The 24,990-nt window shown below is 49.1% G+C and overlaps 1 protein-coding gene across 2 annotated transcripts in view; it reads left to right on the top strand.

Moving 5' to 3' along the window:
• The first annotated feature begins 23,473 nt into the window (after positions 1-23,473).
• The window catches only part of LOC138567002 (N-acetyllactosaminide beta-1,3-N-acetylglucosaminyltransferase 2-like), a 185,267-nt gene continuing 183,750 nt past the window's right edge, over positions 23,474-24,990 (top strand). Inside the window, exon 1 of one of the 2 annotated variants that reach the window (XM_069644805.1) lies at positions 23,474-23,762. The gene's annotated coding sequence lies outside the window, so the exon portion shown is untranslated. The remainder of the gene's footprint in view (positions 23,763-24,990) is intronic. The other variant, XM_069644806.1, reaches the window with a different exon arrangement.

Here is a 24,990-nt window from a genome sequence, read left to right as displayed (position 1 = left end):
GTGGGCAGTTCCTTTAACCCATTCTGCATTGTACTTTTTCAGCGTAGTACATGTTTTGGCAACTGTTTGCACAAGTGTACTAACAGTGTAACGTCTTCCATGCTTAAATCTGTTTACCTTCTCCTCATATAACACTTTGTTTTGTTTTACGTTTCTCAAATACAATCAACAATATGAGTGAGCACCAATCGTCGCAAGCTCCAATCCCGTCAATCCATATCATACAACATCCTGGCTGTACAATCGCACAATTTTCATGCTAATTCCCCCAAAAATGTTCTTTCCTCATGACTTCAGAAAAAAGAAAAACACAAGACAAACGTGACAGACTAGACAGACTCCGGCCGGCTACGTGAATCTCATGCCCCTATCATTATTCCGACATGGAATGTAAGCCCATCCCTTTCAAAATGTCTTTTTAATCGTTTTGTCTCCTATAGCGCCCTATCTTTTAAGGACTTTGAATGCAGGCTTCTTCTAGCGCTATATTAAAGCCTAGGTATCTGGGCGTATACTCTAACTCAGGTATCCTCCCGTATCCTCTCTAGCTCGGGTATCCTCTCTCTAGCGTGGGTATCCTTCCCAATATCCTCTCTCTAGCTGGAGTATTCTTCCCGGTATCCTCTTTCTACCTCGGATATCCTTCCCGGTATCCTCTATCTAGCTCCGCCTCCCTCGAGTCAATATTTCTTTCCATTATATTTATACATTATACTCTTACTCTGGCGTTATTTTTGTCCCACCTCCCTCCCTTACCTTCCCTTACTAGATCTAAGGCATGCAACTTTTTGCCAAAGTATTTAGTCTTTTTCACTCTCCGTTTGCATTTTCTTCCTCTCTGGATGCTGACGATCACCGCCTTAATTACCGCGCCTTTCTGTACGCAGGATTAGCTGCTGATAGAAGTGGGAAGGGGTTCGTGGGGGAAAGCACAGGTTCCTTCAGACCTCAAACTGCAGGTTTTATACTTTAGACTAGCCACTATCTACGGGGAGCGTCGCAGTCTATTTAGCCGGATGGCAAAGGACTTGCGATATTGCAGAGGACTCAGAGTTACTTATGTCGACGGCCAAAGGGTGTCTTAATTAATCGATAATCGATAAGCCATCCTACCTCTGCTACCAAGTGTGCACTCGGACCCCAGCCGGCCCATAGAACTGTGGGTGTCCCAACAGCACTTTAAGATGAGCAGCAGCACCGTCAGATGGATGGGGATGCAGATTAATACTCTAGCATCAAATCAATAATGACAACTCGATAGTTTGGCAAAGGGAGTCTGTTTAATGACAAGTACAAAAAATGGGGAGTTCATGAATATCAGCAATCGCTCGATGTACCTTCTCGCTTCAACTCCAATTAATTTCAGAAAAAACACATAATTTATGCTAAAAACTGTAAAGCTTAAAATCTGGCATGCAATTATATTAGTTCTAGGAAGATAACTTTAATATAGGTGCTATATCTGTATAATGTAACGGAGAGTGGGGATTGGATAAACACTGTGAGGTGGGGCATCTAAGCCCTTCCTTAAAATGGCTACTGTAAACGTCACTAAAAGTACAACGTCTCATTGTTCCCACTAACTATAGGACCCTAGATTACTTGGTCCACTATGATTGGGTCGGCATTAACCCCACTCATACTTTTCCACTTGCCTAGCAGCATGCAGAATAGCTGGTCAGGTGCAGGGAGTTTGTCTGCACCCCCAGCTTCCCTCCAATTATTGCTACAATCAATTGTCACCTCAGTGGTCATGTGTCAATTATTATTATTATTTTTTTTTTAAGTTTTTATTATTTTGAACACAAATAAACAATACAAACCAAACTTGCAGCATTATTTACAACAGACTCGTGAACATCAATTAATGCACATTACTGCTCCCCAAATCCCTCCCCCCTCAAGAGCTTGTTTGCGTTTCTCATTCTGTATCTGCTGCGTGTGGCCGGGTATCGCTTCCTTCAGAAGCTGCAGAATCCATTATTGTGCCAAACAGTCCTGTTATTAACACTCTCCATGCCATCAGGTTACCCACTTCTTCTTCCCCGCACTTGCTACATGCCTCCTGCCATACTACCGTTTCAGCCTCCGCCCATTTTTGCAAATCCCGCCACCATACCTCAACCCGTGGCTTGTGGCACTGCTTCCAGCCCATGGCAATCCTTCTTTTTGCAAGCACATATGCCAGGTCCCTCAGTTTCCCAGCATGTTTAGTATTCCGTGGTCTGGGAAAGCCTCCCAACAGGCAGGCCCAGGCCGAATAGCGTGACCGCTTTATCTGCTTGTTTTTGTGCCACCTCCCCCCAAAAACTTTCAATCACTGGGCAAGACCAGAACATGTGTGTCATGTCAGTGTCTTCTTCATCGCATTTTTGGCATGCTTGTCTTCCTGCGTTTACAAACTTAGATATTCTCTTCGGGGTCATATAGGCTCTATGCGTTATGTATAACTATCTGCTGCAAGCTGCCGTTTCTAGACACCTTCTTGTGGTATCCCATAGCATGCTCCCACATCCCATCGGTCATCTGTGCCCCCACCTCCGCTTCCCAGTCCAGCCTCAAATGAGTCAAATCCTTCCCCACCCGGGTCATCACCATCTCATACAATTTAGAGATCTCGTGCCCTCCTTCTGAGATGTCATATATTGTTCCCATTATGACGTCTGGCCAGGTTTTACGAACAATCTGCACTAGCCTAAGATACTTGACATATTGGCCTCTGTGCAAGCCTGCCTCTTCTCTCAGTCCTTCAAAATCCTTAATGATCCCCTCTTGCCATACATCTCCCAATGTGACCAGCCCGACCAATTGCCAATAGGTCCTGATTATCATTCTGAGTTGGTTGTCTCCCCCAGCCAAGGCGACTAGCGGTACCTGTGGGGAACACGGGTACGGGTTCTCCATCAGTCGGCATACTCTGCGCCACATCTTCCACCCAAGCAACATCATACCCGGGCGTTCTTTCATTTCAAGTCTAGGCACCCAGATAATCTCCTTTAGGTAAAACGGAGTGCAGTCCTGTCCAAACAGCCTAAATTCAGGAGTTATCTCATCAGAAAACCATTTGGTTACATATTGCAACTGACCAGCTACATAATAGGCCTCAAAATTTAGCAGCTTAATGCCCCCTCTATCATGGAAGTTCTGCAGCTTCCATAGCGCCACTCTATTGCGAGTGCCATGCCATAGGAAGTCTCTGCACATGCTATTCAGTTTGACAAAAAACTTTTTGGGTATCAAGTATGGTATATTACTGAAGAAATGTAACAGCCTGGGCAGGACCACCATTTTGAGCATCGCCCCCCCGTCCCATCATCCATCATCGCCAGCGGCAACTTCTCCCAAAACTTCATACTTGTTCGGATTTTTCCCACAGCCACCTCGGTATTATGCAAGTGTTCCTCCTCCACCGTATGGTACACATCTATTCCGAGGTAGCGGAAGGAATCAACCGTCCATGGTACGGACAACACTGGCAACCGCTCCAGAGGGGCTCCTCTGTAGCTCCCCAATGGGAACATGCTCGATATTTGGGGGTTCACCGCTATGCCGGACAGTTCTGCATACCTTTCCATAACCTCTAGGATATATTGAAGATTTTCCTCCGGATATTTCAAGTATAGTAGTAAATCGTCAGCATACAAGGATATTAGATGTTTCTCTCCCCTTACCTCAATACCAACCATGTCATATTGTTGTCTGAGGTACACTGCCAGGAGCTCCAGGGCTAGAATGTATAACATCGGGGACCAGGGGCACCCTTGTCTGGTGCCCCTACTGAGTTGCCATCTCTCAGATATCACCGATCCTGTGCGCCCCCTGGCCAGTGGTTCACTATAGTAATTTTGCCCACCTAACATAACCCGGCCCCATCCCGTATTCTTTCAGGGCCTCCAGCAGCCATGTCCACCTCACTGAGTCAAAAGCTTTTACTGCATCTAGGGACACCACCGACATTTCCCCCTCGCTCCTGTTTCCCTCTTCAATCACCCGGTGGAGTCGCCTATGGTTGTGGGTTATATTTCTGCTGGGAACATAACCTGTCTGGTCCGGGTGTAGCAGTTTGCTAATAACTCTACGCAGCCTATTGGCCAGGACCCCGTCAATATCTTGCTATCCTGGTTCAACATTGACAAAGGCCTATAGGAGCCGCAGCTATGCCCTGGCTTGTTGGGCTTAGGAAGCGGCACAATTAACGCTTCTCTAAGCGATTCCGGCAGCCGGCCCATCTCAAAAGACTCATTGAGCATCTCTAGCATAGGAAGGAGTACTTCCTCTCTATATGTTTTATAAAACTCGCCAGGGAATCCGTCCACGCCCGGGTCTTACAGGTGGGTAGCTGCTTCACCACCTCCTCCAATTCCTCTAAGGTAATCGGTGAGTCCAGCTCCTCCCTTTCTTCAGCACTAATCTTAGGTAATTCCATGTCTTTTAGAGTTTCTCTAATCTCCTCTCGATTGTCCCCTCTTCTCTCCTCATATATTGTCCAATAATAGTCTAAGAATGCCTCGTTGACTCCCTCTTGGGTGTCAACCACCTCCCCGTCTTCTCTAGTTATTGTCCTAATCGGGGGCCTGGGGGTTTCGCTCTTATATAACCACGCCAACAAGCGGCCAGTTTTATCCCCACCTGCATGTTGCCTCTCAACATACTTCTTATGGTTAAGGTTGCAGAGCCTTTCCCAAAGCTCTGCACACCTCTGCTGTAGTTCGAGCACAAATTCTGCATCCCCTCCCGCCCTGTTGCTTTCCCGTTCCAGTTTCTCTTCCGCTTCCTCTAGCTCCGTTAGGACCCCACCCTGTAGGCCTTTTGATTTAGCAATAGCAGCACCCCGCAATACCACCTTAAAGGCTCCCCAGAGCGTGCACGCTGAGTCCACACTGCCTGTGTTTACCTCAAAGTACTGTGTGATCGCATCCCTGATATCTTTCCCTGAAGACCGGGTCCCGGAGCGCCTCCGCCCGGAGGCGCCATGTCGGTATCCACGCCCTGGGGCAGCAGCACTGCCAACTCAGAACCAGAGGCGAGTGGTCCGACAGGACCCTCGCTCTATAGTCTATTTGGGTGGCCTCTATCACCACATCTGGCGTGGCAAAAAAGTAATCAAGTCTCGTATGCAGTTGCTGCAGAGCTGAGTAATGCAAGTACTGTGTTTCATTAGGGTGTTTCAGCCTCCAAACATCTGCCAACCCGAAGTCGTCTAGTAATGTCTGCAATACCCTGGCTGCTGGGGTGGGCCTATCAATCTTATCATCAGATCTATCTGCCTTTGGGTTGAGCACGCAGTTGAAATCCCCTCCCCAGATAACCGCTCCTCCCATACACGCACCCAGATGAGTACACAGGGTTCTAAAATATGCCGCAGTATTTTGGTTGGGGGCATACATATTTATAATGCACACCTCTCTATTCTCCACCAAGGCCTTTAATATGACCAACCTCCCCTCCGTGTCCACCACTTCTTGTGTAAATTGGAGCGGAACGTGCGGTGCCACCCAGACCAGCACTCCCCTTGTGTAGGCAGAATACAGAGAGCCTACTACAGTACCTCTCCACTTCTTCCCCACCAGTTCCAGTTTTTGCCGGGTCAAATGTGTTTCCTGCAATAACGCAATATCAATCTTCTGTCTTTTCAAGTACATAATGACTTTGTTTCTCTTTAAGTAACTGTTGAGTCCCCTGACATTCCATGTTACGACCTTAAGGTCCCCCATGGCTCATGAGTGTCTTCTTGCCTTCCGTGTAGTGAATCCCCCTTGCCCACACGATACAGATACAGCTCTCCATCTTTACTTGTAGCTTCTTGTACCAGCTCAAACTATCCATAACTATGTACACAACAAATTCCCAACTTCCCTCCCCTCCCTCCACCCGTCCCTTCCCCAACACCGCACACCCCAACTGCTGCCCAGCTCCGTTCTCAGAACTCAGCACCCCCACATCTAGCCCTGCAAGCACCAAACAATGCACAGAGCTCAGTAGGGTGAAGTCGCCCTAATGGCCACTTAACTAAGATTATTGTGGGGGTAAAGAGATCCGCTCTGTAAGGCTCCCATTACTTCAATAATAATTACAGTGCTCACCTTCCTCATGCATTACTTATCTCTTCCGTGCTCTCTCTCCGTCCGAACTTCTGACTCCTGGGGACGTCCCTGCGCATTGAGCCATCCCATGGCATCCTCCGGGGTCTCAAAAAACAAAGTTTTGTGTTTATGTATAACTTTCAATTTTGCCGCATACAATAACATGTATTTGTGGCCCGCCTCTCTCAGTCTCCGCTTTACCGTCCCAAAGTTCATGCGGCTACGCTGCACAGACAGGGTATAGTCCGGGTAGGCCGTGATGTTTGCCGCTCCACGTATAATCGTTCCTCCCTTGCGTTCCCCAGTGTTCCAATATCCTCTCCCGGTCCCGGTAATTGAGAATGTTGGCTATCACCGGCCTAGGCGGGGTTCCTAGCGGCGGCCTCCTTGTTAGAGCTCTATGTGCCCTTTCCACCGCAAATCCTTGAGATAGGGCTCCTCCGGGTATCTCTTGCAGTAGCATGGACTCAATAAACTCTGTGGGATCGTGGCCCTCCAATCCCTCCGGCAGGCCCAGGATGCGGATGTTGTTTTGTCGGGCGCGTCCTTCCGCCTCCTCCGCTCTGCTCTCCAGGTTGCCCACTCTTTGTATCAGGGCATGCAATTCGGCCTTATGGGAGGCACAATCCGCGGTATTCGGGCTAACTTCCTTCTCAAGGGACTCTGTGCGCTCCGCCAAGGCCCTGACGTCCTGTCGGAGTAGATTAACATCCTCCTGCACCTCTCCGACCTTAAGGTCCAGTGCCGTTTTCAGTTCAGTGACGGCTAATTCGAGTTTAGATTCCCAGGCCGCCTTTAGGTCTGCAATCACAGCTAGGACTTCTTGGTTAGCGCCCGTTATCGTCATGCTGCCTGCAGGCGGCTTATCCTTGCTCTTGGTATTGTCTTGACCAGGGGACGTCTTAGCGAAGTCGTCCAGGGTGGGCTGTTTCACCTTCGGCCTCACCGTTCTATTCGACATGACCCAGAGGACCTGTGTTCTGCACAAATGACAACTGCGCACCCAGTACGCCTCTTTCGCTCGATCACCGTGTGGCCGGCTCCTTCCTTTGTTCCGGACATTGGTCGGCCATTTTGTGTCGTCTTTTGTCTCCGGCGCTCCTTATCCTTTCCGCACAGATCTCTGCCGCCGTTCTTCCTACACCTTCCAAAAGTTCACCAAGCGTGGCCCAATCATTCCCACACCGACATGTGTATTTTCAGCAGTCGTCGGCCCATCGGTGCGCAATTTTACGCCCAGATAATTTCAGGATCTCGGGAGCTCCTCCAGATCACGTCCTCCTACATGGCCCTCGTAGCCACGCCCTCATGTGTCAATTATTTCTTTGTGGTTGGCCTCGAGACTGCTTCTTGGTCTGAAAAAGTTAAGACATCTGTTCATGGCACAAGTCCATGCGTAGGTTTGAAAGTTTCATCCCTTCTCGCTTGGCTGGCCACATGATTCCTACACGATGAAATTGTCTTATTCTTCATGCTTTTTGAGTATTTGATTTAATTCTGCCAGCCATATGCCTTCTGTGGCTTATCTTGACCTTTCTGAACAGGATACTCTGTTCTTCTTCACAATTGTATCCACTGTTGGTCTATTTCAGACGATACGACCTAGGCTTCTTGGCATGATTTGCTCTTGTCTGAGTTTCTCTCTGTCTTTAATTCTAGAGTTGTTCACTGCGGAGCACTTCTCTTGAAACCTTTAGTAACCTTTGGTTGATTCTTCTCTTGTGCATAGTGGAAGTATACTTATATAAAGTGCTCCTTTTGAGGTAGATATGTATAGGTGGCACTTGCCGCAATCTATCTTATTACTAAGCATAAGCAAGCCTCGCAAATTCTTGCTTCTTGCGGTTCCTTGCATATGTACACGTTTAAACTAACTGAATATCTTCATTGTGCATGTGGCATCATTTCTGACGTCGATTATTTCAGTTTAGATTCAGGATGTCACTTGTCCATGGTGTTTCATCTCTTTTCATCATTCACAGGTCATCATGTCTTCTATATGTGAGTCAGTCCAGGTTCTTGTGACGTCACCATTAATCTTCCTTCAGTATTTTCTTAGCTTCTTCAGGGACTGCATTCTGACATCTTCATTCTGTTTCATTTGTCGATATGGTTTTCGCAATGGGTACCTTACTGTCCAGGTTTTCTTAGGAGTCTGTACTTCAACAGGTGCTGTTCGTCAGATAGGTACTGGACAGAGCCCAACTGCGGCTCTCTGCTGGTTTATTTGCTCAGCATTTGTCACATATTTCATTGTGAACGTTCCTGGTACTTCAAGATGGATGGTTGGAGTGTGAGTCGTGCTTGGGACCTACTCTACACAACCTTCCAAGAAAGGTATTTTAGATCCGTCGTAGCCATAGGCTCAAATGGCTTATGGCATAAGGCAGTCAAAGCCACATTTAAATCCCATTTTGGGTGAGGATTGCGTACTGGTGGAAAAAGATCTAACAAACGAGCAAAATGCTTTTTAATGACTGGGTTTGTCAAAGAAAAGGAACAGTCCTCAGTAGACAGGTAGGCAGCAATAGCCGACAAGTAAGTCTTACAAGATAAGACATGAATGCCCGAAGCAGCCAGATGAGAAATTAACGAAAGGACAGTGTCAATCGTAGCATGTCTGGGGTCTAATTGCTTAGCTAAACACCAGTGATAAAACTGGAGCCACTTGCTCCTATACTAAAACCTCGTAGAGGGTTTCCTGGTCACTTGGATAAAGCACATATTGTCTTCAGACAGGTTAAACTGTGCTAGGGATTGAAATTCAGGCACCAGGCCGCCAAGCTGAATGATTGTGGGGAGGGGTGCCACATCTGCTGATCACACTAGTGAAGCAGGTTGGGAATACCTGAGCTTGCGGAGTGACCAATGAATCAGAGGAAGAGGCGGGAAGGCATATGCCTTCATGTCCTGCCACAGGATCTTAAGAACATCCCCTAGAGAAGAGGCCTCGAGACTGTTCCTGGATGCATAAAGAGAAAGTTTCCTGTTTGTGGCAGTCACAAAAAGGTCCACCTCTGGAGTGCCCCATTGGCAAAAGATGTTGGAGAGGACTTCCATGTTCAGTTCCCACTCGTAGCTGGCCGCTGTCTGCCGGCTGAGTGAGTCTGCAGTCATGTTGAGTTGCCCTAGAATGTGTACCGCCAGCAGCCAAATGCTGTGCTGGATGGCCCATTCCCAGATCTGAATGGCAAGGTCCACAAGAGGTGATGACTTAGTACCACCCTGCTTGTTGATGTAAAACATGGATACTGAGTTGTCCGTGTGGACGCGAACCACCCGGTTTGTGATGGATGGTTGGAATGATTTCAGCGCCAGAAAAACCGCCAGGAGCTCCAAATAATTTATATGAAACTGCCTATCCTGCGGTGTCCATAGATCGAAAATCTGGAGATGATCCGGAGTTGCTCCCCACCCTAGGAGGGAGGAGTCTGTGGTAATCGTCACTTGTGGGCAAGGCTCCTGAAAGGAGGCCCCCACCGTAGGATTGCTGGTCGAGGACCACCAAAGAAGGTCTGCCATCATGCAGGAGGGAACTGGAATCATCTTGGAATCCGATTCCAAAGCCTGACACCAAGAGCTCCGAAGAACTAGCTGCGTACGCCTCATTTTGAGGCGCGGAAGAGGAAGAGCAAGTACGCATGAGGCCATGAGGCAGAGAAGCCTCTGGAACCACTGAGCCGTCATGTGCTCTGACTGTATGAATAAATAACATGTGGCGAAAAGATCTGCAATCTTGTCTGCCGTCAAATACTGCCTGGAGTCGATTGTGTTCCAACGAAAACCCAGAAAGATCTGGTCTTGGGAGACCATCATGGAAGATTTCCGCCAGTTCACGGAAAGCCCAAGGTGGAACAGGAGCTGAAGGAGAGACTGGAGATTGCTCAATGCCGTCCGTGGACAAGGGCTGCGTAGGAGCCAATCGTCCAAATACAAATATACATGAACGCCCTGTAGCTGAACGAAAGCTGCGATGACCAACATCATCTTTGTAAAGACGCGCCGCGCCGAGCTGATACCAAGCAGGAGCGCATGGAACTGGAAATGCTCTCTTCCAAGGGAGAACTGCAGATACGTTCGATGTGGCCTCCATATCAGGATGTGCATATATGCATCCTGAAGGTCCACTACACTGAGCCAGTTGCTGTAACGCTCACCTGATTCCCGCAGAGGCGCCGGTCTTGACTGGGCGAATACCGTATCTTCAAAGGTGATGTGTAACACACGGTTGGCTCTTTGGGCTGGACCTCTGTGCACTGTATGTCTGACTTGAAGAGTAAGATGTCTGCAGATAGAAAATATGGGATCAATGAACAGGGGTTATTGGGTGTCTCTCTCTTCTTCCCCTTCTCTTCTCCTGTAGAACCCCAAAGGTTAATGCTCTCACCTTAGGTAAGTGAACGCCGAGCTCTCCATCTGCCTCGGGGCAGGGTGCCGTAACCAGTTTCTTCACTGGATAAGGGTGCAGGCCTCTTGACCTCAGAGGACTGCTGTCCGTCGTTTACTGCACGAACGGTAAGTTCCGAGTATTTCAAATGTCTTTAAAAGTCTTTTGTAATGATGTCTCTTGTTTTGCAGGGTTCCGGCGATGGCTGATGAAGGGCTGAAGTGAGTTAAGGATGGAACCCGTGTGAGAAATAGAAGCGCCTGGAAGCACGTAAGTAAGCGCTTGTTGCCTGCTTCACGATGCGCACTAACTGTCCTTTTATCTTGCAGGTACAAGTTCGGAGCTGCTGAAGGGTGCCAGAATACCCACTGGGTTCGACGTGGGAAGGAGTAATGGCACGTGAGTAATAAAGTTACCCAATGGGCCTCATTACGACCCAGGCGGTAAGTTACCGCCTGGGCCGTGACTTTACCACCATGGCGTAAACTACGTTTACGCCATGGTGGTTGGCGGACTTACCGCCCCATTCCGAGGTCGGCGGGGCGGTAAGTCCCCAATCCCCATTTACCCTTCCCCATTCCCATTTTTGCCCCATAGGGCATAATGGGAGTGGGGAAGGCGTTAATTACGCCACCGTAAATTACGGTGGCGTAATTAACTCCATGGTCCCTTAGCGCCATGGATTTTAACACCTGCTAAAAGCAGGTGTTAAAAGCGCCATGGCGCTAAGGGACCTCGTAATTGGCGGTAAGGGGTCAGCGCAGCTAACGCTGGCGCTAACCCCTTACCGCCAGGGTCGTAATGAGGCCCAATGTCTTTAAATGCACCTTCATTTGTCTTTCAGATGCGGGATGCAGCGCCGAAGGCCTCCGGAGCGTGCAAAGCGTTGGTAAGCTTTTGTCTTTCAGATGCCGGAATGCAATGCGAAGACCTCCGGAGCACGCGAAGAGTAGGTAAGCCTTTGTCTTTCAGATGCCGTAATGCAGCGCGAGGCGTTGGTGACAGCCGATGGACCAGGTAAGAGAAGCGCTGTCACTGAAGACCGTAATGCTAACCTGTTCTTTCTTGTCTTTATAGGTGTTGCTGAAGACTGGATTCAGGGTGGTAAGCCTTTTTCCCTTAGGCCCAGGATCAGATGCAGAAGACACGATGAGCGCTCTGCTGCAGAGGATGCAGAATAACGCAAAGCAATATTCATCCATCGGGTGTGGTTTTAATATGGCCTCCTGTAGTGCTTAGGTGTCTCCTTCCACAGCCTTGCCTAGGTAAGAAAAGAGTTCCTGCTTTCCAGAAGAGTTCCAGTGTTCTGAACCTAGGGAGTGGCTCCTGCCCCACCCAACAGGAAAAGTAGTCCCAAACAGAAGAGGATTAGAGGCTCAACTGGCAGGTAAGTAAGCAGCATGGTCTGCTGCAGGTAAGTGCACCCAAGCATTATGAGCCCGGCGCTTCCAGCGCTGGGACTGGGCATATTTATGAGCCTGGTGCCACTGGCGCCAGGACAGGGTCCAAAAGGTCCCAATTGGGACTGGTTGGCACTCAGAACCTGGGTTATGGGTCTGCTTCCAAGGGAGTTGGGTAAGTCCTGACCTTTTGGAAGCAGAGATCATGACAGCTGCCCTTCCGAAGAGAGGACTTTATTTGGCAGGGTGTGATCATCTTGAATTTATCTTGGGGAAGAGAATGGTTGAACTGGGAAAGGTCGAGGATGGTGCGCAGGCCAGACTGGTTGGGTTTGGGCACCATGAACAGTCGAGATTAGAAGCCCTCCCCTTCCTCCCCGAGGGGAACAGGTTACACCGCCCTGAGGTCTTGAAGTTTCTGAACCTCGGCTCTGAGGGAGGATGCCCCGGTCTGTTGGAAGGGAGGATTGAAGGGTGAGGTTGGGGGGAGGGGCAAGCGAAAGCCTGCCCAAGTGATGGACAAAACCCACTGGTCGTCGGTGATGGTCTGCCACGCCTACAGATGAGACGAGATTCGCCCTCCCACCGGAGTCTCGTGTGACTGACAAAAAATTTAATTTTGCAGATTTGTCAGCAGAGAGACTACCTACTCCTGGAGAGGAGGCTGAAGGCCGAGAGAAAAACCAACCACATTGTTGTTTTTGATGGGTACCACCAACTGGAGGGTCAGTTCTGCGTTCCCGGCGGTCCTGAAACCCTCTAAAGCAGGAGAAGGATCGCGACTGAGACCCTGACCTCTGAGTATAAGGGGCCTTACCTAGGATCTTTGCCAGGACCGACAAGGATTTGGCGGTTTGGTTACTTGTCTTGGTCTTTGTGAGTTCGTCATCCATAGAATAAAACAACTCCTTTCCTTCGAAGGGAAGGTCCAGAACTTTATCTTGCACCTCCTTCTAAAACTTTGTTGCATGGAGCCACGCCTGGCGGGAGGTGTCAATTCCCACCATCAGGCCTCAACCTGAAGTATTCACATGGTGTGCCGCAGCTTCCAGGATATCCTGTGCCAACACCCTTGCGTCCGACAAATCGGTCTTGAAGTTGTCTAGCCTATCCGTAGGAATTCACTCCTGAAAATCAGCCAACTCCTTCTACAGCTTCATAGTAGCTGCCGCCAGGATCAGTTTGGTATTTGCTTGCCAAAGTTTCAGTGCGGAGTTGGCAAATTCTTTTTTGCCCAAGGAGTCCAGAATGTTGTCTTCCTTGGAGAGAATTTGAGCCGCAGCTGTAGAGGATGCAGAGGCCGGCTTGGATTGAAGCGTGGCCGCAGCTACCACCGTCGAGGAAGGGAGCGGACAAGACGCCAAGGCTATCTGCTCGGAGGTGTGAAGCCTGTATCAGTGTCGATTCTTTTATTGATATGCAGCCCAGTGTGGGGTTTATCCTCAGCCAGAACGTCCTTCTGAGGGAACAGGCTGGTACGCGTTGTGGTGACAAGGTGAATGCTCCCGAAATTACCCTTCCTGCGGAACGGGGGCCTCAGGTACTGGAATCTCAAGGAGGGCCATTATATCCAGAACCCGGTCATGGAATGCTCTGACAGAGCGGGGCTGCTCATCGCTATCCTGATCTGCTTGAGGGTCATCCAGCGAATCGGGAACAGACGGCTGGGCCGCCACAAGTTTCAAAGTGCTATCCCTTTCTACCAGTGCCTTCTCTATGGGAGACAGTAGGGGTAGGGGAGGAAGCGCTGGAGGCGGACCGGTAGGAAGAGGTGGTACCGCCACAGGTGCCATTGGAGCCGCTGGGGTGAAAGGTGGAGCGGGAGGTCCAGGGTAGATTTCTTTGAAAAGACTCTTTCATAGGGTCGGTATGCATGCGCCTCTGAAATTTCCCGAACAAATACATCCTCTGATGAAGGTTTAGGTGCTGGGGTAGGCACAGGCCTCTCATATGGAGTATACCCCCACAAACACAATGAGGATGATTGCCAGGAACGCCCTCTACCAATCGGATCTGCATAGACCAGCGGAGCAGAAGTAGGAGAAAGCGAGACAGTATGTGGCAGCAGCATCCGAGCACGCCAGTCATAAGAAGGGCGGAACATATTTTTACATTCCACCTGAGGTGAAAAGGGCTGCTCAGCCCGAAAATTAAGATTCGCAGCACCCGCTGTCGAGAACTTGGGTGTAAGGGAAGAATCCAAAATGGCCGGCGTGGACCATGAGGGGTGGGCTGCCATTTTGCTGATGCCTGAAGAGAACTGCGTCGCATGTACAGGTAAGGCAATCAACTCCTCAGGCTGGTTAGGGGACTTATGTAACACTTCAGCGTTGACACAAGGATCCTCGGCCAAGCCGGTACTGGGGGGTCTTGGATGTTTGCTTGACATCTTGGAGGTGGCCCCAACATTAGCCTCCAAGGGAGGAATCTCGGCAGAGCTGGTAACAGAGGAGCTATGGTGCATGACCGCCCTCTTTGCCCTCTCAACAGAACGGGTATCACTGCGATGAGCACGTGAAAACTGAGGAATCACCCTAACAGACAAGACCTTAGGAACAGGTCTCTCGGTTTTGTCAGTACAGACCTTAGCCTCAAGAAGAAGAAACTCGGGTTTCGTCGCAGTATGTGTAGCTCCCTCGTGAGGGGCCTCAAGCCGTGGCTTGGTACAGAAATCTCGAGAAAAGGAGGCCTGAGGGCATATCCCCGGTATCCAAAGCCTCAGATGAACTGGGCCAACGTTTAGTACCCGACAGGTAAACCTCGGAACGTGTTCTCGTCTTGGCAGGTCTGTCATGGGAACCCTCGGAGAAAACTCTGGTACGCCTATTAGGCCTGTGACGCACCTCAGGAGAAATCCTGGTGGTAGAGCTGCTGGAGCCCCTCCCGGACCGAGAAGACCATGGAAAGGAGTCCCCCGGCCGGGGCGCCCTAGAAAGTAAGGTTACCGGACGTATTTTCTTTTCTTCAATGAAAAGCTGAAGATGAGGCAGAGGAACGCACTGACAAACGTCCTCCCACCGAAGAAGACTGCGCTGGAGTGCCCAGACGGAGAGCGAATTGCAGTAGAAACACGAATCCCAGCAGTGGTCCGGCCCGAGACACTCCAAGGAGAGAGAATGGGGATCCACCCTAGCGAAGCGACGTTCGCATGAAGAACAGGACACAAATCCCAGACGCTCCGGCCTAGATGGAGGAGTACGCGACAGCAGAACTCGGAGCAGGAGAGAAGGACAATAGGAACAAAAAACTCCCGAAGATGCATGTGCGTCCAGTCCCGACCTAGCGCCAAAAAGGACTGAAGGGCGATGCGCGGGGCACAGCTCAGGAGAACGGGGTTGCGGCAGCGTGCGGTACACCACATAAAAAGAGGAGAAGGACAAACATTTTTAAATTGTGATGATTTTTATCAAAAGTGCTCCAGTCCCATGAGTATGGAGGAAAGGGGATGGGACATAGGAGTATACTTAATGAGGAAACAACAATGAACACAAAACACGGCGGCCATACTCCACTTCAAACTCAGCAGAAGAGATCACATCACACCAGCACTCAGGATGCTACATTGGCTACCGGTCAAAAAGAGAATCTCCTTCAAAGCCTTGTGCATAACACACAGAGCAATACACCGCCAGGGAGCAGACTTTATCCAAAATAAATTCTCTATCTACAAACCAGCTGGAACCCTGACATCTTGCAACAACATCTGTCTTGAGTCCAAATGGTACCGGAAGAAAAAACTGGGTGGCTCAGCATTCTCCTGCTTAGCTGCAAATACTTGGAACTCCAAATCGAGGGAAATTCGAACCGTGGAAGACAATACACAATTCCTAAAACTGATGAAAATCTGGGTCTTCAACTCTGAACACAACGCACCCGCCTGAATGACGTCCGCACACCTCCTGCTCAACCAAGCACTGGAAAAAAAGAGAAGTAACCAGGAAAAACAAGATTGAGGGATAGGACCAGAAAGAGAAGCACCACAGCACCTGTTAGGAAAGATTTCCATTCATGGGTAATTTTTCCTACAGTTGTGAACCCCCAACTTTCTGCTGTTGTCTGACCATCCTAGCCTGACTTTTACCAGTGGAGCCCAGTCTTCAGCTGTACCGCACTGGGTTTTTGCTAATTTTGTTATGGGGAAACTGACATGCCCTTCAGACTGTCAGTATTGGGAGACTTTGTTTCCCGTAGTCTTTCACTCTGTTGCTATTTCTTAGTAACATTTTATCAGTGCATAATGTACCTTAGAGTACAGTGCGCTAGGGTCCCTTTTTCATTTTTAAGGCCCTAGACAACCTGGAATGATTTTTTGTGAATATACAAGTGTGCCCAGGACACATCTGGTGGCAGCAGTTACTTTTAAAGCATTATTGACTGTTTTCTATGGTCCAAACCGTGTTTACAGTGTTGGCCCAGGACAGTGGCCAGTGCCTAAAGTTGCCATGCCACGAGGTCCTTTGTTGTATCCTTTGGCCATCTTGTCCCTTTGACTGCCCCAGGTCAAGCCGACCTGTGAAAATCCTTATTTGGTCATGCAGACCCCCATGCAAACCGAAACTTTTTGTGAGCTTCTGCATGCCCTGTTGTGTGTGCGCCCCGGAAGTGGGCTGGAGCTGTCTAGTTCCAATACATATCCTGGGTGCCAGGATGTCTGGTGTGCTGGGATGACTGGCACAACCGTAGTCCGTGATTGGTCCACGTCTGGGATGGCTGAATGTGAGCATTTCTCTTATTGGTTTCTCTTCATTTTGGTGCCAAGGAGAGTTTGGATAAGAGAAGGCTCCTTACACCCATTCCAGGTCGATCTTCTGAGTTCACACCAAACTCAGTAAAGGAGCCAGGTATCCTGAACTGCTGAAGCATATCCGTGGAACCGCTGGTGATCCCCTGGAAGATATGGCACCCTGATACAGCTGTTGTCCCATCAGATCCCCTGTTTCATATCGATCATAGAAGGCCTGCAAGGGTGCTTCAACCCAGTGGAACTAACTATTCTCGGTCCCAAGTTTTATCTGTTGGCTCCGGTACTGAAGCCATGCTTGAATTCAAGAAGCAAGAACTGTTGTTTAAGCAGAAGGAGCTTGAGTTTAACATGGCATAGCTGAGAGTTGAGCAAGCAGAAAAACAGAAGGACAGGGATCACCCAAATTCAGGCTGCAACTGGCTCCTACAGGGGATCTGGACATGGGTATGTGTCTTCCTCTCGGCCATGGTTTCCTAAAGATCTGCTCAGTAGTTATGGCGAAAGGAATGACGTTATGGACTGGCTAACTGCACTTTAGTATGCATGTGAAGTACAAGAGGTTCTGGATGCTGACAAGATTGCGTGGCTGCTCAGTCGTCTACCCCATTCTGGTTGCAGTGCCATTATGGAAATGTCTAAGGGTGATAGAGTACACTTCGCAAAATTGAAGCAGGCTCTCATCTTAACGGTTGGGAAGACTCTTGATCCATACATAAAGAGATTTAGAGAGAACAAAAAGAAAGAAGGTAACACTTGGGTGTCCTATGTTACAGATTCCTTGAAAATCTTGACTGGTTGGGTTGAAGGCTATAAGGTCACCACCACCTTTGAGGGCATGATATGTTTAGTCATACTTGAACATATGTTTGCATCTTGTTTCCCTGAACTTAAGCAGCAGTTGGCTGATTCACAGGCGATAGATCCTAAGAAACTGGCTAGTTCAGCGGATGTGTGGGTGTTGCACAGAGTGTCCTATAAACACAAGACTACTCCTGGTAAGCAGGAGGAGGGGAAAAATAACAAAGATAAAGAAGGTGGGGGATCTGATAAAACTTCCTCCCAAAGAGTCACAAAAAGAAAAACAAGGATAAGTCCCAAGAGAATGTTCAGGGTATTTGAAGTTATACTCCAAGACAGAACTTGGGTTATAGTAAGCCTCCCGGTATCCCAAGACGCAGTGGATCTTTTGTGGCTTGTGGAGCAAATGACCATGTGACGGAGACCCCAGATGTAACGTCAAAACCTAAGGGGTCCATTCTGTGAGTCTGGCCTTCCCCTCCTATGAGGAGAAAGAGATCACAGGGACATCCTTCTCATCAGACTCCTTCCCCAGTGGGATAGAATCTGAGGTAATCCTAGTTTCCCAGACAATACCAAGCACTACTTTGGTAAACCTAGAGGAGCTTGCCAGACCTCCCCTGATGCCCACCAAGTTAGCTGATGGTCCCCCTTTCAAGTTCCCAGTAATGCCTGTCAATATTACTATCACTATCAATGATACAATGGTCAGGATTCTAGTGAGCAAACAGAGGCAAGTTCCAGGTAAGGTCCTGCTGGGGAATGATCTCAGAGACGTAGGTCTGTGGGTTACACGACAGAGAGACCATGCACAAGGTCACAAACAAGGGCTGCCTTAGCCAAGACCAAGGCAAAGCCTAAGCTAAAGGGGAAACCCAAGGCTAAAGGAGTCAAGAAAGACAAGAGTGGGAAATAAAACATCCCCCCTAACTCACCTACCACTGAGGTGGAGGTAGTTGGCCAAACACCTGAACCTGACGAGGAAGAGGTTTTGCCTGAAATTCTCAATCCACATGACCCTCCTTTACTCCAAAGTTTATTGGCTGAAGGAGGTCCTGATAGGGTTGAGTTTAGTAAGGGCCAATGTGAGTGCCTATCTTTGGAAGGCCTAAGGAGACAGCCCTGCTCCCAGCTTGTGGGTGAACCTCCAGGGAAGCATATGATCTATTGCGAAGATGGGCTACTGTACAGTGAGCCCACTGAGTCTACAGAAGGTGATCATAGGAGGTTGTTGGTTCCCCTTGATTTAAGACCCTTCCTCTTGGAGCTGGCACATGAAGTCCCCCTTGCTGGTCACATTGGCATCAAGAGAACCAAGGAAAGGTTAGCCATGCCCTTCTACTGGCCCAAGATGGGGGTTCAGGTAGAAAGTCACTGCAGGAGTTGAGCCACTTTCTGCAGGTGGCTCAACAATCCAGGCTCAATTTGTACCACTCCCAGTGGTGATAGTACCATTTGAATGGGTAGGGATTGACATTGTTGGTCCCCTTGACCCTCAGACATCCTTGGCCAATAGGTTTATCCTGGTGCTGGTCGACCATGCCACCAGGTATACTGAGGCCATTCCATTAAAAGCAGTAACTGCCAAGTCAGTTGCTAAAGCTTTGCTTGGCATATTCACTAGGGTTGGCTTCCCTAAAGAAGTTGTGTCTGATAGGGGCAGGAACTTTATGTCCAAGTACATGCAAGCCATGTGGAAGGAGTGTGGGGTTACTTATACGTTTTCCTCAGCATATCACTCCCAAAGCAATGGTTTTGTTGAGAGGTTCAAGAGAACCATCAAAAGCATGATTGGGGCTCTGGAAGAGGCCCAGAGGAGAAATGGGATCTCCTTCTTCCATGCTTATTGTTTGCCTACAGAGAGGTACCTCAAGAAAGGGTCGTTCAGCCCATGTGAGCTTCTTTTTGGTCACTCTCTTAGGGGGCCCTTGGCTATAGTCAAGGAGGGGTGGGGGATGCCTACTCCCCCTATCACTACCAATGTAGTGGACTATTTTTTTTTTTGGTTTTTATACAAACCTTTAAAAATAGGAGCAGCTTTACAAGACTTTCAAAAACAGCCCGCTTAATTTTTGCACTTTAGGTTTGGTATGTGTGACTACACCCCAAACTCATCAACCACCCCGTGGCTTAATCCTCATTTTTTGTGGCTATCATAGCCTTAAGGCGAGCTTTAGCTACCTGAAGAAAAGATACCAGAGCATACAAGACAGGTTTGTTAGAACCATCAAACAAGGCTTTCCACCAATCGTCACGAGTTAAGCATTTAAAGTTCTTTGTAATTGTACTAAAAATGCGATTTCTTTCTTGCTCAAGACCAGAGCATGACATCGTCAGGTGCTTCAGCGTTTCATTTGTGTTGTTACAAAGGCGACATCTAAGGTCTAAGTCAGGTCGTTGGGACCAATAACATATCCGTTCCTTCGTCGGCAGAGCGTTCAATCTGAAATGTAGGTATAGAGAACGCAACCACTGATCCGTGGACTATGTGCTAGGCCTAAGAAAGAGAATTGTCCTCCTGATGACTCAGGCCAGTGATAAGTTGAAGGCTGGGCAAGCTCTGGTGAAACACTGGTATGACCAGAAGGCTTCCCTCGTCAACTTTACACCAGGCCGGAAAGTCCTGATCATGAACCCTGTAAGGCCTAGAGCTTTACAGGATAAATGGTCAGGCCCTTACTCAATAGTGGGGCCACTGGGTGAGGTAAACTATTTAGTGGACCTTGGAAGGACAGGTCTGGACAGGCTCCAAAAGTGTTCCATGTGAATAGGCTGAAGGCTTTCATCCCTTGGGTTGAAATTGCTGCACTGCTCTTGGAATCAGATGTGGAGGAGTCAGAATCTCTTCCTGGCCTGTCCAAGGCAGTCCTTCAGACAGCTCCTTTTAGGGTGTCAAAGTGGCCCCTCACCTGACTTCTGGTCAGCAAGATGAAATGAGAAGTTTGCTCACGCAATTCCACCCCTTGTTTTCCCTAACTCCTGGTTTGACACCTTGGTTCAAACATGACATTGACACAGGAGATGGTATACCTACTAAAAGTAGGGGATATAGGATGTTAGATAAGGTGAGATCTTACATCAAGACAGAGATCAACAAGATGTTAGATCTTTGGGTGATTGAACCCTCCAGTAGTCCTTGGTCCAGTCCTGTGGTTCTGGTACCAAAGGCAGGATCCTCTGAGTTGAGGTTCTGTGTGGACTACAGGGCTCTGAATGCTGTCACCGAGACAGATGCATAACCCTTGCCTAGAACTGATGAGCTGGTGGATACCTTGGGCGCCTCCAAGTACCTCAGCACATTTGACCTCACTGCAGGGTATAGGCAAATAGCCCTAGCAGAGCATGCCAAGCGGAAGACAGCATTTTCAACTCCACAAGGTCTTTACCAGTTCTGGGTAATGTCATATGGATTAAATGATGCACGTGCCGCTTTTCAGAGGCTTGCGCAAACCATGCCCTTAATGGGTTGGATGAATTCTGCCTTGCATATCTGGATGATATAGCAGTTTTCAGTGCCACCTGGGTGGATCATGTGAAGCACCCCAGAATTGTGTTGCAGGCCCTTCTGAAGGCCCACTTGACTATAAAGGCCAGCAAGTGCCAGATTGGTCAAGGTTCAGTGGTCTACCTTGGGCATGAAGTAGGTGGAGGGAAGATTCCGCCTCTACCCAGTAAAGTACAATCAGTACAAGACTGGCCTACCCCCATTACTCAAACTCAGGTGAGAGCCTTTTTAGGTCTCACTGGGTATTACAGAAACTTCATTGCAGACTATGGCATCATAGCTCCCCCTCTGACTGCTCTCACAACTCCTAAGAACCCCAAGATGGTATCTTGGTCTGAGGAGTGTGGGGGGGGCTTCAATGGCTTAAAAGACTCCTTGTGCCAGGCACCTGTTCTCAGGGCCCCTGACTACAAAAGACCTTTTATTGTGCAGACAGATGCCTCCGACACTGGTATAGGTGCTGTACTGTCACAGTTAGATGAGAATGGCAAGGAACACCCGATTGGATTCATAAGTTGCCATCCTAAGGATGGAGATCTCAGGTGGTCCACAGTAGAGAAAGGATGTTTCTTTGTTGTGTGGGCCCTCAGGGACATGAGGCCCGCACGCCTATCGGACCCACTTCACTGTGCAAACTGACCATAAGTCCTTAACGTGGCTCATGAACATGAAGGGAGAGAATCCAAAGTTGCTTGCGTGGTCCATAAGCCTGCAAGGGTTTCACTTCACCATTGAGCATGGTATGGTATGGTATTGTTTATTTGTAAAGCGCCTATACACAAAGCAAGTGTTTCAAAGCGATCAAGGAGGGAGGGAACAAGGGGAAAAAACAACAGTCATTCAGAGCCCTTGAATTTCTGAACGATACAAGTCTGCACGGGCAGAGTGGGTGCATGGAACAAGTGCATATAATACAAGTAACTGTGTAGATAACAGCAAATAGGTCTGACGGCGATCCTACAGTTTTTCCAAGTGCATTGAGGCGCCACCATGCAAGGAGGGGAGACAAAAGAAAAACAGATAGATGATCTTGAAGGACTGGTGCATTCAGATCGTGCAAGTGCGCAAACAGGTGCAAGAGAGGGGGGACAAGTGCAGGGGGTTGGGGTGGTGGTGAGGATTAAGTGCGCCCAGTCTTAATAGACATATGCTATAAATAAATAAACCCGGCCCCTGTCCCACCCACACCACTGAGCCTATAACCGTAGCCGGCTCTATTGTTCAAGCAGTCTATGGAATGAAACGAAATAAATTGAGCATCTTTGAAATAGCACAGCGCAATGAGGCAGTGGCTTGTCACCGGCAGGGCTCGGTTCAAATTCCCAGCATGGGACAGTAAAAAAAAGCAACCCAACAGCAAAAAAAACGTGTTGTCTCAGGACACTTTAGGGGACGCCCATCATTTAGGCCATCCCCCCTCATTACAGCTGTCCCCTCCCCACACTCCTGTTGGTTACTCACTTCACTTAAAGCACTGGGCGGGGGGCATGGGGGTGAAGCAACATGAAGGATGAAGGAGAGTCCAACAGAACTGTGAGGCCGAGATGCAAACAAGAAATATGTTAAATGAAGCAAGGGGGTAGGGGATGTGGGGGGGCGGGGTGACGAGGAACGGTCATCGGGATTAGTCAGGGAGTTTTGCTCCCCAGAACGGAGTATTCATGAAGCCGACCCCTGGGCAGAATCCCAGGGGGCCTTGGCAGGAAAGATGGACTTGGTTCTGCCAGGACGCCAGTTCAGAGTAGAATCCTTTTACGGAGCACCTGCGTGTTAACTTATGCCTAGAAAAAGCAGACCACGTGTGGGTTTTTTCTTTTTTGTTGCTGCCGCAGACCACATTGTCCGTGTCCCTCATTTCTGGGCAAGCAAGGGGTGGAGGGCAGGGGGCGGCGTGTTGCCACGCATGCTGCTTGTGGGTGGGGGTGCTTCTTGTTCGGTAAAATGATTGGCTGCAGGCTGGGGTCGGTTGTCGCTGCTCTGCTACAATGACAAATAGTTGCTTAGTAAGTGGAAGGCCGTTGCCACCTCCCCCTATTTAGAATGGAGTCTCCCCATTTCTGTGGCCTCATAGGGTATGTTCCAACGTGTTCGACTGCCCCACCCTCCCGCTATCATATGCGTAATCCCATTGCAATCAAATCGGTAACTACACATCTATAAATCTCCCTCTTGCAACCCCCTCACCCCCAAATTAGTTTCAAAATATTGGTTCGTAATATGGCCCTGAAGTCTGCATAGAAAGGCGAAAGCCTTCTAAAAACAACGCTATTGCAGGGACACGTCACGAAAACAAGCGTCGCTGTGATCCAGGTACTAGGCAGGCCAATGTTCCCCTGCTGGAGCAAGATAAGCCGGTATTCGCGCCACCGCCTGACAACATTCCAGCTCCCACAGAAAATGCCTCGCCCGTGCTCGGAGTCTGACAAGTGGATGCCTCTCATTTGCGTCAGGGGGCAAGGAGGCGGTTGCAAAGGACCTCTGACGCGTCAGGACAGAGGCTTTTTTTCTCCGAGAGAGGGGGGTGGCGGGGGGGAGAGGTGTGTTGTCGCTTTAAATCTAAGGCCTTTCAGTCTCCTCCTACAGCCGTGCCCCCGCCTCTGGGGTTTCTCTCGCTCAGCACTGCGGCAGGCAGGTGTGCGATGTGAAACCTGAGCGCGCTGCCCAGTCGACCGGTGAGGCCACCAGAGGCTGCAAGGGGGTCGGGTGGACTGGCCGGCGCATCCGCCCACTCCACTCCCTCAGAAACACCCGGACTACTACCACCACCAGTATTCCCATCCTAGGAACTGGAAAGGGGGCGACTGGCGGGTGATGAACCCGAAAAGACCCAGCTGTGCGATTCCAGGTAAGGGCAAGCTTCATTTAAGCGGAGATTTGAGCGTGTCTAAGGTCGGGTGTGAGCCACTCGGCCAGCACCAATGTTCTGTCCTGCTATAATATACTCCTGTGTGTGCATTCTGTAATCCAGGAAAACTGCAAGTACCGAAATGTAATGGGGTAAATGAAAAGCCTGGCAGAACCACTCTCCGATGCCCAGGGTTTCACGATTTCGAGTTCTGGGGCAGTAAAGTGGTGTGGAAGGAAAGTAGCCCAGTGCCAGTGGCTGTTGTGTAAAAACACCACCTCGAGAGTAAACTGCGAGCGATTTGAAAAGCAGCAGGGTCCACCTATCCCGTTCCTGTGAGTAAAATGGGGGGAGGGGGGGTTGCTTGGTTTTTGGTTACAATCGGAACATTCTAGTCGGTCTCTAAATGGCAATACAGTTTTGTGGCGTTCGCCAAAATAAATCGTCGTCATGAGGGTCCGTGCGCAGATGCCTAATGAAAACGGACCTTGGAACACTTCCCTCGGGATCCCACAGGCGGACCAGGTACCCAGGGATTTTGGGGGTGTAATTTGGGGGCGTGGCTTGTGGGATGGGCGTGGCCTTAAAAACGTACACAAACCATAGTAAGGTACGCACATAAATATATAAATGCTATATTTGTTTGCGTGCCTTACTATGGTTTGTGTACTTCAAGGTGGCTTGAAAAGTACATAAACCATAGTAAGATACGCACACAAATATAAAGCATTTATATATTTGTGTATGTACCTTCTTTATTTATTTGCATTTTTAAAGTGCTCACACAGTCCAGGGGCATCGAGGCGCTGTTACAGGAATGTCTTGGTTGTGTATTTATAACGCGCACCTGTGTTGCTGCGTGTCATCTTGTTTCCAAGGCGTGTGCATTTCCGCTGAGCTATCCTCCCGTGTACTTTATGGTTTGTGTACTTTCCAAGCCAACTTTGTTAAACATTTCTATGTTTTATAAAAGAGCTTGAATTGTGCACTTTTGAAGCCATCTTTTATAAACCTCGAAATATGTCGAGGAGTTCCCAGGTTTGCTGAGGGTTAAAGACCACCTCGGCGACCTGGGGAAACAAAGTCATTGTAACTTCGCGAGAGGTCACCATAGGAAGTTACAGTGCCAGCCAACCAGAGCATCGCTGTGGCTGGCAATTCTGTCTGCTTGCCTGACCTAATGGCGGGCGCATCTCCTGTCGCAGCTGCAGCCTCGATGGGATAATGC

The sequence above is a fragment of the Ambystoma mexicanum genome, chromosome 2p, assembly GCF_040938575.1.
Source record: "Ambystoma mexicanum isolate Mex_15411 chromosome 2p, UKY_AmexF1_1, whole genome shotgun sequence".
Taxonomy (NCBI): domain Eukaryota; kingdom Metazoa; phylum Chordata; class Amphibia; order Caudata; family Ambystomatidae; genus Ambystoma; species Ambystoma mexicanum.
This window is presented reverse-complemented; position numbering and strand designations above follow the sequence as displayed.